The 15,111-nt window shown below is 35.9% G+C and overlaps 1 pseudogene; it reads left to right on the top strand.

Annotated features, from left to right (window-relative positions):
* Positions 1-1,954: 1,954 nt before the first annotated feature.
* On the top strand, positions 1,955-2,078 carry LOC123574787 (U6 spliceosomal RNA; annotated as a pseudogene).
* Positions 2,079-15,111: the final 13,033 nt, after the last annotated feature.

The following is a 15,111-nucleotide window of genomic DNA, read 5'->3' as shown; positions in this document are numbered from 1 at the left end:
TGGAATAGGATAATGATAACCTCTAAATCATTGGATCATAGTAATAGATAAAAATATTATACAAAAAGTATACTATATTTATTTGGAATATTATATCATGTGTTCTCATCTTCTTATTAGAAAAAATCTATAATTTAAAAATATGATTGTTAATAAATCCTTATCATGCTAAACAAGCTGAGAAGGTTTGTTACATACTTACAAAACAAGAGCAACATGAAAATTTCTTTAAAAAAGTAAATGTTGCACTAAAAAGTAATTTTTTAATTTTTATTTTACCTTCAGGGATACATGTGAAGGTTTGCTATATAGGTAAACTCATGTCATGGGGGTGTGTATACAGATTATTTTATCACCCAGGGACTAAGCCTAGTACACAATAGTTATCTTTTCTGCTCCTCTCCCTTCTCTCATCGTCCACCCTACAGCAGGCCCCAGTGTCTGTTGTTCCCCTCTTTGTGCCTGTGTATTCTCATCATTTAGCTCCCATTTATAAGTGAGAAAATGTGGTGTTTGGTTTCCTATTCCTGTGTGAGTTTGCTAAGAATAATGGTCTGCAGCTCCATCCATGTCCCTGCAAAGGACATGATCTCATTCTTTTTATGGCTGCATAGTATTTCATGGTGTATACATAGTACATTTCCTTTACCCAGTCTACCACTAATGGGTATTTAGGTTGACTCCACGTCTTTGCTATTGTGAACAGTGCTACAATGAACATACATATGTATGTGTCTTTTTGACAGAATCATTTGTATTCCTCTGGCTGTGTATCCAGTAGTGAGATAGCTGGGTTGAATGGTAGTTTGGTTTTTAGCGCCTTGAAGAATTACCACACAGACTTCCACAGTGGTTGAACTACTTTACACTCCCACCAACAGTGTATAAGCATTCTCTTTTCTGTGCAACCTTGTCAGCCTCATTATCTGCTATTTTTTGACTTTGTAATAATAGCCATTCTGACTGGTGTGAGATGGTACCTCATTGTGGTTTTGATTTGCATTTCTGTAATGGTCAGTGATGTTGAGCTTTTTTTCACATGCTTTTTGGCCACCTGTATGTATGTCTTGTCTTAAAAAATGTCTTAATGGGATTGTTTGTATATTTTAGGTAAATTTGTTTAAGTTCCTTATAGATGCTGGATAGTAGACCTTTGTCAGATCCATAGTTTGCAAATACTTTCTCCCATTCTGTAGGTTTACTATTTACTCTGATGATAGTTTATTTTGCTGTGCAGAAGCTCTTTTGTTTAATTAGATCCCATTTGTCAATTTTTGCTTTTGCTGTCATTGCTTTTGGCATCTTCATCATGAAATCTTTGTCCATTCCTATGTCCTGAATGGTATTGCCTAGGTTGTCTTCTGGGGTTTTTATAGTTTTTGGTTGTAATTTAAATCTTTAATCCACCTTGAGTTGACTTTTGTGTATGGTGTAAGGAAGGGGTCTCGTTTCCATCTTCTGCATGTGGCTAGCCTGTTATCCCAGTACCATTTATCGTCCGTTGCTTGTTTTTGTCAGCTACGTTGAAGATCAAATTGTTATAGATGTGTGACCTTATTTCTGGGCTCTCTAGTCTGGTCCATTGGTCTGTGTGTCTGTATTTGTACCAGTATCATCCAGTACCATGCTGTTTTGGTTATTATAGCCCTATACTATAGTTTGAGTTAGGTAGTGTGATGCCTCCTGCTTTGTTCTTTATGCTTAGGATTGCCTTAGATATTTGGGCTCTTTTGGTTTCATATGAATTTTAAAGCAGCATTTTCTATTTCTGTAATGAATGTCTTTAGTAATTTGGTAGGAATAGCATTGAACCTGTAAATTGCTTTGGGCAGTGTCACCATTTTAATGATATTGATTCTTCTTATCCATGATCATGGAATATTTTTTCATTTGTTGATGTTATCTGTGATTTGTTTGAGGAATGCTTTACAATTCTCATTGTAGAGATCTTTCTGTGCTCGCTTCAGTAGCACATATACAAAAATTGGAACTGTGTGGAGAAGATTAGCATGACTCCTGCACAAGGATGAGATCTTCTCTTCTCTAGTTAGCTGTATTCCCAGGTATTTCATTTTTTTTTTTTTTTGTGGTAATTGTAAATGGGATTGCATCCCTGATTTGGCTCTTGGCTTGGGTGATGATGGTGTATAGAAATGCTAGTGATTTTTGTATGTTGATTTTGTATCCTGAGATATTGCTGAAGTTGTTTATCAGCTGGAGGGGCTTTTGGGCCAAGAATATGGGGCTTTCTAGATATAGAATGATGTCACCTGAAAACAGGGATCATTTGACTTCTTCTCTTTCTATTTGGATGCCCTTTGTTGCTTGCTCTTGCCTGGTTGCCCTGGCCAGGACTTCCAATACTACATTGAATAGGAGTGGTGAGAGAAGACATCCTTGTCTTGTGCCAGTTTTCAAGGGGGATGCTCCCAGCTTTTGCCCATTCAGTATAATGTTGGCTATGGGTTTGTCATAGACAGTTCTTACTATTTTGAGGTATGTTCCTTCAATACTTAGTTTGTTGAGAGTTTTTAACATGAAGGGATGTTGAATTGTATTGAAAGCCTTTTCTGTATCTATTGAGATGATCACATGTTTTTTTTTTTTTTCTTTAGTTCTGTTTATGTGATGAATCATGTTTACTGATTTGCATATGTTGAACCAACCTTGCATCCCAGAGATAAAGCTTACTTGATCATGGTGGATTAGCTTTTAGATGTGCTGCTGGATTTGTTTTGATAGTGTTTTGTTTTGTTTGTTTGTTTGTTTTTTGATATGGAGTTCTGTCGCCCAGATTGGAGTGCAGTGGTGTGATTTTGGCTCACTGCAACCTCCACCTCCCAGGTTCAAGTAATTCTCCTGCCTCAGCCTCCTGAGTAGCTGGGATTACAGGCGCGTGCCACCACAGCCAGCTGATTTTTATGTTTTTAGTAAGGATGGGGTTTCACCGTGTTGGCCAGCCTGGACTCAAACTCATGATCTCAGGTGATCCACCTGCCTAGGCCTCCCAAAGTGCTGGGATTACAGGCATGAGCCACCACACCTTGGCCTGTGGTTTGCTAGTGTTTTGTTGAAGATTTTTGCATGAATGTTTATCAAAGATATTGGCCTGAAGTTTTCTTTTTTTGTTGTGTCTCTGCCAGGTTTTGATATCAGAGTGCCATTTTCATAGAATGAGTTGAGGAGTCTCACCTACTCAATTTTTTGGAATAGTTTCAATAGGAATGACACCAGCTCTTCTTTGCACATCTGGTAGAATTTGGCTATGAATCTGTCTGGTCCTGGGCTTTTTTGTTTGGTTGATAGGCTATTTATTACTGATTCAATTTCAGAGCTCATTATTGGTCTGTTCAGGGATGCAGTGATAGTGTTTCTTCCTGGTCCAATCCTGGGAGGGTGTGTGTGTCCAGGAATTTATCCATTTATTCTAAGTTTCCTATTTTGTGGGCTTATAGGTGTTCATAATAGTCTTCTAGGGTTATTTGTATTTCTGTGGAATAAGGGGCAATATCCTATTTGTCTTTTCCAACTGTATTTATTTGGAGCTTCTCTCTTCTTTATTAGTCTAGCTAGTGGTCTATTATCTTATTACTTTTTTCAAAAAACAGGTCTTGGATTCTTTTATCTTTTGAATTATTTTTCACATCTCAATCTCTTTGGTTTGGCTCTGATTTTGGTTATTTCTTGTCTCTGCTAGCTTTAGAATTCGTTTGCTCTTGCTTCCCTAGTTCTTTTAATTATGATGTTACATTGTTAGCTTGAGATCTTTCTAACTTTTTGATGTGGACATTTAGTGCTATAAATTTTCTGCTTAACACTGTCTTTGCTATGCCTCAGAGATTCTGGTATATTGTATCTTTGTTCTCATTAGTTTCAAAGAACTTCTTGATTCCTACCTTAATTTCATTATTTACCCATAAGTCATTCAGGGTCAGGTTGATTAATTTCCATGTAATTATATGGTTTTGAGCAATTTTCTGATTCTTGAATTCTAGTTTTATTGCACTGTGATCTGAGAGAGTGGTTGGTATGATTTCAGCTTTCTGCATTTGCTGAGGATTGTTTTATGTCCAAATATGTGGATGTTTTAGAGTCTGTGCCATGTGGCAATGAGAAAAATATATATTCCATTATTTTTAGGTGGAGAGTGCTATAGAAACCTATCAGGTCCATCTGTTCCAGTGTTAAGTTCAGGTCCCAATATCCTTGTTAATTTTCTGCCTTGATGATCTGTCTAATACTGTCAGTGGGATGCTGAAGTCTCCCACTATTATTGTGTGGGAGTTTAAGTCTCTTTGAAGGTCTCTAAGAACTTGCTTTATGAATCTAGATACTCCTGTGTTGGGTGGGTGTGCACGTGTGTGTGTGTATCATATATATCATATATATATCATATCTATCATATATATCATATATGTATCACATATATATCATATATATACCATATATATGATAGTTAATTCTTCTTGTTGAATTGAACCCTTAATCATTATGTAATGCCCTTCCTTGTCTTTTTTGATCTTTGTTGGTTTAAAGTTTGTTTTGTCATTAATTAGGATTGCAACTTCTACTTTTTTCTGTTTTCCATTTCATTGGTAGATTTTCCTCCACTCCTTTGAGTCTACAGATGTCATTGAATATGAAACGGTGCCATTCCATGTGTATCTTGAAGACACATACCATTGTGTTTTGTTTCCTTATACAGATTGCCACTCTGTTCTTATTTTATCCAATAAGAAATGGTAGAGAACATAAAATTGTCTGAAAGTTTTCAAAAATACATGCAGAAGTCATAAAATGACACTGTTCTTTTCTATCCAAATATCAGCATCTAATGTGTTATACCCAGCCATACCCTTATTGCAGAAAACTCTTCTGTTTTCAGTCTGCCCCATTTTTTCTGATACCTTCCTGCTTCTTGCTACTTATTTTAGCTCTAGATATAATTTAAACAATTACCCTCTTATTAAGCTCTGCTGTACACTGGAAACCATTGAGAAAGTTATTGACTTTCCCAGGAAATCAGAAGTACACATATCAAAAAGGATACTGTGACTTGCAAAACTCTATACATATACAAAGAACAAATAGGAAGGAGCAATCAAATCTGCCTGGAAGAGTCAAAGAAAGTGACTTCATCCTACTGTGATAACAACCTCAAAACCTTAATCCCATATTCCACAAATAAGGTTTCTCTCACACACAATATATATTCAGCTCAATTTGGGTCGTCACTCAGGAATCCAGAAAAAAAAAAAAAAAAGCTTCAACCTTTCGTAGTTTCCTCATCTAGAACAGAAGACTCCATATTCACCATGACTGTAGAAGAGTCTACATCACTTCATCTCAGAGGCCACTGGCCAGAACTGTAGCTGTCACCCTCCTCAAGCTCCTACCACCCACTGCAAGATGGTTGACAAATATGGACAAATAGGTATAATGTCTGATCAATTTTATTATCTCTACCACAGAAGGTTTCAGAAAGGAGATGAAATTTAAACTGGGCTTTAAAGGCTACGTCAAATTTGACAAATGGAAGTGTAAGGAAAGCACATTAGAGTTAAAGGAAAGAGTGAACACACAAAGGCAAGAGAACCTTGTGATATGTAATGAAGAAATGTCCATTATTTGTTCTGTGGCTGAGACTAATAGTTATTAGTCATACATCTGTTCTCTTCTTTTCCTGTAGTAATAGAAGCTGTAACTGGGCATAGATTAACATATCCACAAACTTCATTGGGTTACCTCTTTTGTATTTAGGTGTCACAATAGGAGTAAATTCTTATCTATAAAATGTGAGAGGAAAGATATGTACAACTTGTAGCATACACTTCTAAAAGAATAAATATGCCTTCCTCTTCTCTTTTCTTTCCATCACACTGTCTTACAGACACTTTGGGAAGGCATTTCTGTAACATGTATGATAACAAACTGTAGCAATGGCAGAGCAACAAGATGGAAAGATACTACTTGATGGAAAGATACTACTTGATACTATGCAAGTGTGGTATGGTTCCTGAGTGGTGACCAAGAGGGATAAGTTGATTTCTATTGTGATTAAATCATACTATTTTAGGAATCACTTTTTACAGCAGGCAAATCTGTAACCTAATATGGCCTCTACTAGGTAATATTAGTTTTCTTTCTCTCTTTGTGTTATCTCTTTTACCTGTAAAGGTTTTTGCAATTAACATACAATTATAAATTTGAAGCTATAATTGAAAAAATAAATCTGCTTTGAGGTTGATTATTTTCTAGTACCCAGGTTGTGTATACATAGGTTAAGCAATACATTTGATTTCAGAGATACTTCAGAGGCTTTTACATTCCTTTGCTGTAGGACTAGTGTGCATACAGTACAATGCTATAGGTTAAACAGAATAACCATCATGTTTCAGTGGCACTGTGCGATATATTTGAAAATATGTCTGCATATCACTGGAAGATGACAACACTGTATGATAGAAAATGACATTGGTGGTGACAAGAGGGGAAGGGTGGCTGATAACTGAAGAAAATGATAAAGAGATAAGGAACCTCTTCCCAGTAAACTTGTAGAGAATTCTGCAATATATGACTCACAGATTTTAGAGTAGGTATCTACATGGCAGGGATGGAGAAAATCTACTGTGCCCCAGATATGGGAAGAGCAGAGCAGGAAGTGTAGAAAGTTCAGGGAACCCAAGGATACACTTAAGAAACACTATGCTGGATTATAAATTTTGCAAAGGCATGAATATCTTTACTTTTACATCCTTATAACAATGCCTAGAACTTAGTAGGTAATCAAAAATATTTGTTTTTGACATCCCCATTCATTGCCATTTCAGCAAAAGGAAATTTCAATTTACCAGTTGTTCAGGTCCAAATCTTTAAAGTCATCCCTGATTCCTATCTTTCTTTACACTCTGTATCCAGGCTATCAACAAATCCTATTAGCTTACCTGTCATAATAATTTCTGAATATTATGATCCTAAGCAGCCCCACCATTATCACTCTAGTGCAAGCTATCACCACTTCCAGACTCCAGCCTCTTAGCTAGACTTCCAGTTTATACCCTTGTTCCCTGTATTAGCTTCCTATTGTTGCTGTAGTAAGTGACCATAAAATTGGTGGCTTAATGCAACATAAATGTATTCCTTTATAATTCTGAAAATCAGAAATCCAAACTTATTCTCCTGAGCTAAAGTTAGGTACTGGCTGGGCTGGTTCCTTCAGTAAGCACAGAAGAGAATCAATTTCTTTTCTTTTTACAGTTTCTAGAGGCTGCCTGCCTTCCTTGGCTCATGATCTCTTCTTTGCATCACTCTGACGTCTTGCTCCCTTGTCATAAGGATTGGTGTGATTACATCAGACCCAATCTGATAATTAAAGACAATCTCCCCACTTCAAAATTCTTAGTTTAATTACATCTGCAAAATGCCTTTTGCCAGATAAGGTAACATTCACAAGTTCTGGAGATTAGGGCACAGACATCTTTTGGAGGCACCATTATCTGGCCTACCACACTCCCTTACAGTCAAATCTCCTTAGAGCCTGACCACATCAATTGAAAAATTGACCACATCAGTTCTGGGCTCTGTATCTTCCATGTGATTCCCATTTTACTCAGCATGAAACAGGAAGCATTAACCATAGTCTAACAGCTGTGTATGGTCAGATCCTCCACAGCTTCTCCAACATATCTACCACCACACACCCTTCACTCACTGTGTTCCAGACACACTGGCTTCTTTTCTGTTCCTCAAATATACCAAACACGCTTTTACCCCAGTGCTTTTGCACTTGCTTTCACCTCTGCCTGGAATATTCTACCTCCAGATATTCACGTCCTTGGCTTTCCAACTGCATTCCAGTTTATGATTATATATTATCTGACTGCAGGTCTTCTCTGAGCACCCCATGAGATACAACAACCTTTCCTCTCAATCACCCACCCCTTACCTTGCTTAGCTGTTTTTCACAGCACATTATGTCCATCTGAAATAGTATGTATTTGTTTGCTTGCCGTCTTTTCCCCACTTTGAGAACAGTGTTTTGTTCATTACTATGTCTCCAGCACTAGAATAGTGTCTGACACAGAGGTAAACTCAAGTATTAATTCTTAAATAATAAATGAAAGAATGCATGTTGAATTTATTATTGCTAAACCAATTTCATTAGATACCCTCTTGAAATAGTCCTGGTTCTTTTGCTATTTTCTCATTCTTCTTTTCTTAAACATGAACGCCAAGATAATTTATTATCTTCTCTTCATAATAAAACCAATATAGTTTTCCAATACTTTTATGGCAAGTGTTTATCACAAGATGAACATAACATCATAGGCTTGCCTAGATGATTATTGATACTGTTTATACATGGAAATATGTTCCAAATTAAAAATAAGTAAATACCCATTATTTTTTTTGAAATATGGTCTCTTTATAAGTTTGTAAGACTATTGGCACATACTTGATTGCAGAAAATACATACCATGTGTATTTATAATTTAATTAACTAGCAGGTTTGAATTCATGAGAGGTTGCTCCAATTAACTGACTGTGTTGAAGTAATGACAATAATATTTAGAGCTACTGTAGCACTGTACCAACACTAATTACTACCCAAATTACCACTGAATTGTCACCTCTCTTTTACAGATTTGGAACAAAGGGATAAGGAAGTGACTTGCCTAAGTCACAGAGGAATATGATATTGAGATTAGCACTCAATGATTCCTGGCTCTCAGCATGTGTCCACCAGGCCACACTCTTCCCACCAGAGAGAAGGTGTGTCAGCATGGAATTGTACTGAAGCAAAGATGTGAAATAGAATGATTACATATCTACCTAGTGGGAAGGTCTGGGGAAGAATCTATCACTCCTGGCAGAGAAGCAAACCACGTGACATCACTCATCCCCAGAAAGTGAAGTTAAGGGAAATAAAAAACAATCTACACCATTTAGAAAACACAGTCACCTCATACCCTTGAAAAAAGTACACTAAAACATCTTCATTTGATTTGACCTCAATAACATGAATAATTGTCTTATAACTGACTTTCTTACCCCTTGATTATTCTACAGATCCAGCACATATGAGCAAAATCTGACAAAATTCACTCATTTAATTTGAAGATTTTAATTGTGTAGAAAGAGTAGTTTCACATTCTTTCTTATTAATAGAGTTCAAAAGACTTAAGGCCTAGAGTCTAGCTTCAGTTACTAAAATTATACATCAGCATGTGTTTCTCCTTTATTAAGCAATGATTCGTTATACCTTTCCCCTTAGAGGACACCCACACTTCTTTAAAAATAAGTTGGGCGAACATCGACTGTGAATGTGTTTTCGTTTTCCTAATAGAATATCAATGGGAGTTGTACACACAGATCAAGAGCTGTACACATATTATCTCCAAATAATTAATATTTGTGTATTATTTCCCTTGATCTGGCTATACATGAATACAGAGGCACTGGTACAACTCATCACAAAATACAGTGGTAGCTGGTTCCAGGGCTGCTTTTGTGAATACTCCCTGCCTGTGGTGGAAGAGACTATGGAAGCATCCCTGCTGAGTCCCCTCCCGTCCTCGTCCTCCTAAGGGAGTATGCACTAATTCTATCTTCTCCTATTGGGAAGGCAGCCAAAGGCAGAATCAAGAAGGACAGCACTGTAGTTCCTAGAGAGAGGAAGGTGCCAATAATCAGGAATGGAAAAGAAAAATGTAAGTTTTATAAAATAGAGATAACAGAAACAACGATTAGCACTTCAATCTTTCCATTATAGCCAAAGAGGAAAGTTCCATGACTGGCAGATGGAGTAACAGCATCCAATTGCGGTCTTATGTTTGCACCACATGCATTGAGTAGATTCAAGAAAGGAAACTACTTTAAGGATGTAAGCTGTGGAGTGGTCAAATGCAGACTGTGATGGTATTGTTGCATAGTAGATTCTGTGTCACACTTCAACAAGCCCTTACCAGCTAACTTGGCTCTCTGCTTGCTTTTGACCTTGGAAATTTGACCAATAATTTAGTTTCAATTATTTACAGGAAAAACACTTAGCTCTTTGAAAAATAAAGTAATAGGAGTTATTACAAAGAATTTTTTATATACATAGGTCTACTAATAAACGAGTTCAAGATACTTTGTTTCTATGAAGTGGGAAAAGCAGAGGGTGAATGGGGAAGATACATTCAAATGAGCATTTTAGAAATGAGAGAGTAAGAAACACGTCTGTTGGCAAATCATCCTTCATAAATAATATCATGTTGAAAAATACTACTAATTATGTTATATATAAATTTGAGCAGGAGCACATTTCTGAACACTAGACCTTTTTATTACAGTATAGAAAGGAAAAATATGATTTTGTAGAGCCATTTTCTCAAAGTTTACAATTAGAAAGGAAAGGTGAATAGTAAGTCTAGTTTAAAATTACAATTCTTTAAACAGTTGAAAACTCTTTATGATCATAAAAACATTAAACAGGATTGAAATCATCATTATGTTTACAAATATATGAATGGCACAATAAAGGTAGCATTCTTTTTCCCTTAAATATGTTACTTAAAAAATCTGTAAAATGAAGGGAAATTAATATCAAAAATTATTTTAAAATTGAAATTTCTCAATTCCATGGTAACAATGCATTATAAGTAGCAAACATGTGTAATTAAAGCAGTCATTATATGTATATTTAGATCATCAATATGCAGTCTTCAATTTATTTAACAGAAGGTAGAAAACATTACAAAATGAGAAGCTTTGTGATGCTTTTCTTCATTTAATTCTGAGCTTTAGTCCCTCCTCCCAAATTGTAATGTACACATTCTATAATTTAGCCCCAATCTAAAATCCAGGAAAGAAAATATTTAGGAGGGAGATAATTAATTCAAAGAAGGTAAAAATATTAACCGTGTCATATTACCAAGGCAATCAGAGAATGAAGGCACTGGTATTTGAAAGTGGAAATTACCTATAATTTTAGGATTTTAAATGAAGAACTCTAAAACAGAGAGTGCAAACTTGGAAAACTATCCACAAAAACTGAAATGTCTTTTCTTTATTTTAACCTTTTCTGTATGATAGAGCACAAAGTCAGATTATGCATCTAGAAATTTGAAGGTCTTCTACTTTTGATATCTGAGAAGGAGTTGCTTCTTTAAGACTTGGGCCCTGGATTTATAAGTATAAAGAGTATTTAAATGCCATGAAGCCAAACAAGGGTTGCTAGAGTAGTCCATTTCTACGGAAAAAAATGGTTCCACCAACCTTCATAATGATGATAGCCTGGTTCGTGGACCTAGTAACAATGGGCTCCAGAAACAAACTATCTTGAACAATATTCTGTGGTCCAAGAAATAGGTGGTGCAGACTTGAAGTCTGAGACTAGAATTCAAATAATGGCTTTGAGAATCAGTATTGGGAGAATTACCTAACCTCTCAATGCTTCAGTCCCCTTATCTATAAACATTTGGATAATAGCAGGATGTATTTCATTAGTGTTTTTGAGGAGTTCATATCAGATGGATATGGAAAGATCTTGGCGATGTAGATTATTTAAATATTATTAAATTCATGTTTGCTATTGATTCTTTTACATGAAATTTTAAGATTTGCTTAAGTATAATCAAACTTCACAATTCAGGAAAACCCCATTATTTCCTGAATTAGTAGATTATCAAGATGGTATTATATGGTATGACATTATATAATATGTAAAAATAACAAATATAATATACAAATACAATACAATATAACAAATGCTTTTAGATTCAAAAGGAACCTTAGAGATTTTACTGCATAATCAATCATGGCTTAGCTTAGAAATGTGAAGTGTCTTCCCAAAATCAATGTTGGGGTTTTTTTTAAGTGTAAAATATAGCTTCCAAAACTGAAACTTAGAAAACATTTTTTTCCTCTCAAAACCATTAAGAGATTGGAAAGTGTGCTGTTCCATTGGACTTTCTATTAACTCTTTCTACTCATTCTATTTTTATTAGTTGAAGTAATCAACCTCTGTATAAATTGGCTGGTCTACCAAACCATTTAAGAATAACAGAAGGCCCTTGTGAAAGATTTGGACTTGTGTTAATGATGTCAGATGACAGGGTCAGGAACACACAGCAGAGATGCCTACTGGCAGCAGAGATATTTTTATATTATTAATCACATCCAAAAATTATCTTAGGAAAGTAGAATTAATATTCCCACATGCCGTGGAAAAGCAAAATTGTTAATAGCCTCCCTAAGGCTTTGATTCTTTCTGCGGCATCTTCAATGACTTCGCCAATGTTTAAACATTATAAACTATAACACTTTTTATAATGAATATTATTTATTCATTATAAAATATTATCTATTTTATATAATATTTAATATTCATGAAAATGAATAATATTATATATTCATTTTTAAAATGAAGTCCAGTGCTTTGGAGGCCTTGCTTTCTTTAAAATAAAGGATGTTGTTCTGCTTAAAAATTAATAGATGAGGCTGGGCGCGGTGGCTCACGCCTGTAATCCCAGCACTTTGGGAGGCCGAGGCGGGTGGATCACGAGGTCAGGAGATCCAGACCATCCTGGCTAACAAGGTGAAACCCCATCTCTACTAAAAAAATACAAAAAAAAAAAACTAGCCGGGCGTGGTGGTGGGCGCCTGTAGTCCCAGCTACTCAGGGGGCTGAGGCAGGAGAATGGTGTGAGCTCAGGAGGCGGAGGTTGCAGTGACCCGAGATCGCGCCACTGAACTCCAGCCTGGGCGACAAAACGAGACTCAGTCTCAAAAATACTACTACTACTACTACTACTAATAATAATAGATGAGGCCAGGCGCGGTGGCTCACACCTGTAATCCCAGCACTTTGGGAGGCCGAGGCGGGTGGATCATTTGAGGTCAGGAGTTCCAAACCAGCGTGGGCAACATGATGAAACTCCCTCCCTACTAAAAATACAATAATTAGCTGGGCGAGGTGGCGGGCATCTATAATCCCAGCTACTCGGGAGTCTGAGGTAGGAGAATCGTTTAAACCTGGAAGGCAGAGGTTGCAGTGAGCTGAGATCAGGCCACTGCACTCCAGAATGAGACTCTGTCTCAAACAAACAAACAACAACAAAAAATTAATAGATGATTTTACCATACAACATCAGTACAAAATAATAAAACTGTAAAGATGGATTTTAGAGACCAACATCCCACAGTAATAAAATGAGCTGGATAACTGACAAGTTCCTCCTTCTTGTTCCTTTATTGATCAGGTGCTGCATTCTGTATTATTGTCACATGTTAAGGAGAAACAGATTATGACCTAGTTCAGTTTGAAAGGAAGTAAATATATTAATAAGGTACTTAATAAATAAAAATAGAATATAAATTTGTTTTGACAATAATCTGATAATTAATAGTAAATTAATAATAGAAAAGTTTTCATAGTCATTAAAAGGATTGTGAATCTCTGAAACATGGGACACTTCAGAATATACCTTACAATAAATGTTCAGCCTTAAGATGAATGTCATTCTCATTGGATTATAAACTGAGCTGTAACTGAGTTGGAGAAGCAATCTAATGAGCTGGATGAAAAAAATCTGACTTCAACGCTCAAGCAGACTTAGAGGTTGGAACAGAATGAGGGCTTCGGAACAGAAAGGTGGCCATTAGTGCCCATTCAATTTACTACAGATAGGTGGATGTGCAGATGGATGTAAGAATAAGGATTTATGTCTCCTGTGACTGTACCAAGAATTAATGCTTCAGTCATTATAGGCAGCATTTGACAAATTATTTCTTGCAGGTCAAAATGTTTTATTCCTATATAAATAGGGAAAATAAATTTTATTATATAAATTTCCAGGATAGATACATAAGGCATCATTTTCATTTCAACAAAAAAGTGTTAAGCCATTTTTTACTTTTCAAATTTATTGTTGTGGATTTTTAATAAAACAGATTTTGTTTAAATTTACCTAACATTTTTCAGTGCTGGCATTACTCGTCATAATATAAGGACTATCAGAGAACAAAACTTGTTTTTTAATTTTTTGTTTTAGATTTAATGATAAGTCTTAATTATTGAATTAGAATCAGTAAGAATAGAAAGAATTTTAAGTAGGAATACATGGACCTTTCAAATATCTATTCTTCAAAGATTAATGAGCTATTATGTCTATAGAGACAAACCACAAAAAAATATGTGCCAAAGTGCTGCAAGCAAAGAATTCAGTATTCAAACCCAAGTCCTAATATATTTTCCTTCATCTCTTCCTTCCTTCTATTTCTCATTCATTTTTCTTTCCTTTCATTGACTTGTGAATGTTCACAGTCAATTGGGAATAACAAGCATATAAATAATATGTGAACAAAGAAAAATAATAGCACAGAGGAGACAAATGGTTATTACCCAAGTCTGAAGGAGAGTCAAAGAAGCTTTAAAAGCAACCAAAATGAGTTGGACGTTGAAGGGTAGCAGGACATCACCAGGTGGGTGAGGATGGAGAATTGGAGATTTTAGAAAGAAAAAAAAATCTTACAAATTCCTCTCAAAGGACAGAATTGGTTAAGTCTCTCCTTGTATAACATCAGTTTATATGTACCTTTGGGGATTTGTATGCTGTCCTCCCACAGCTGCCATGTAAACAAGGTGGGAGCCATTGGATTGGCCTTTCTCATTCAAGATATAATACACCTTTTCTCCTGGTAATAGGACTTATTGGCTTTCAAGATTGCTCTTCTGAGGAAATAAGGCTTGAGAAGAAGCAGCCTTTTTAAAAAATGAGATCAATTATTGTGTGTGGCTAAATGAGAATCAATCTAAGGACCAAGGTCATAGATTAAGAAAAAACTTAGGAGAACAGTACCTGAAATTCCGGGAGAGTTAATTTTCTGAAACTTAACAGCTCAGTAGTCATTGCTCCTTAGCTTCTGAGAAAATATAAAAGAAGGAAGACACTATTAATTGTCAGAATTGGGGAGATATTTTTGGATATTGTTTATAATATGCTCGTGGTGGCTCACGGCTGTAATCTCAGCACTCTGGGAGGCTGAGGCGGGAGGATCACGAGGTCAGGAAATCGAGATTATCCTGGCTAACATGGTGAAACCCCGTCTCTACCAAAATAATACAAA

This window comes from Macaca fascicularis, chromosome 7, assembly GCF_037993035.2.
Source record: "Macaca fascicularis isolate 582-1 chromosome 7, T2T-MFA8v1.1".
Classification (NCBI taxonomy): domain Eukaryota; kingdom Metazoa; phylum Chordata; class Mammalia; order Primates; family Cercopithecidae; genus Macaca; species Macaca fascicularis.
The sequence above is the reverse complement of the archived record's forward strand: the minus strand, read 5'-3'. Positions and strand labels throughout refer to the sequence as shown.